Genomic DNA, 1,263 nt, shown 5'->3' on the forward strand with positions numbered 1-1,263 from the left:
GACCTCTCGCGGCGCTGTTCGGGGGTCAAGCCGTCGTCTTTGTTTTTCCCCTTGCCGGTGCGAGCCTGAGCGCGCTCGCGATCGCGATCCCTCTGGTTCCCGCGTGAAGATCCGAGTCAAGGAAAACCAAAACAAACCAAAAGAAACCAAAAGTATTCAAACAATTACATACAAAGAATTAACGAAATAAGAAACGTAGAAAATCGTCAAGATCTGGAAAAAGAAAACAAGGATATGAGTCATGCCGGCGAGCGAGCAGCTCTGAGATTCGAGAGAATGTGGTGTTAGTGGGGGAGAGCAGAAGAAGAGAAATAAAGGTGGGAGAGTCAATGGGTGCGGAGAGAGAGTCTGAGATATTCTTTCTTTTAATATTGAGCACCGCTTCTTCTTCGCCTCCTGCAATTATTACTCTCTTTTTCTTTTTGTCCGTGTGGATATCTCTCAAAACGACTATTACGTTGTCGTTTTGAAGAAAGAAACAAAGGTACAAAGTTTGACTTGATTTCAGTGAAAAAAAAAATTATTACACTTTTCTTTGTTTTTTTTTGGTGAAAAAGTAAACAGTAAATTCTGTGCAGTGAAAAAGTAATTGACTCTAGAGTTGAACTTGAACACAATTAACTTGAGAGCCCAGGATGAATAGGAATCTACCAGCAAAATATCAAAAATCCACTATAAAATAAAAAGAAAGCTCTCTCAATAAAAATGTTTATTTTTCAAAACTATCCCTATATATATATATATATATATATATATATATCCTAGCCATCAACACTAGTTGAAATGGTGATCGATTGCTATATCGGCCAATATTGACTAACGAACTTAGATGAACTTATCTTTAACAAATTTTTAGCCCAATACTTTTAGGTCTCCCAATCAAAATTAGGGTCGATCGAAACATCGATTAATTGGATTCTGCCATGCCTATTTGAATAGCTCTATTTTGAACATTGCTTTTTCGTGATTATATTTAGATGAACCGTGCATGAAGGATCCGTCTTTTACGCATTCTATGTCAGGTTCCCTATAAGCAATTTGAATCAATCTAATTAAGTTCCCAAAACATCCCTCTTATGGATTGAAGCATTGTTGTAGTAAGGTACATTGGCACGTGAGGCACTTAGATTGCGGATATCGTTCATATCGTTCTAGAAGAAGAAGAAATGTTGGAGACTTAGGAGCAAAGACATTATTTAATAGTAGATATGGTAAGTGTCAAGCAAATTATCACGTCAGTCTGTAATAATTTTTTAATAAAAA

Source organism: Corylus avellana, chromosome ca4, assembly GCF_901000735.1.
Source record: "Corylus avellana chromosome ca4, CavTom2PMs-1.0".
Lineage (NCBI taxonomy): Eukaryota > Viridiplantae > Streptophyta > Magnoliopsida > Fagales > Betulaceae > Corylus > Corylus avellana.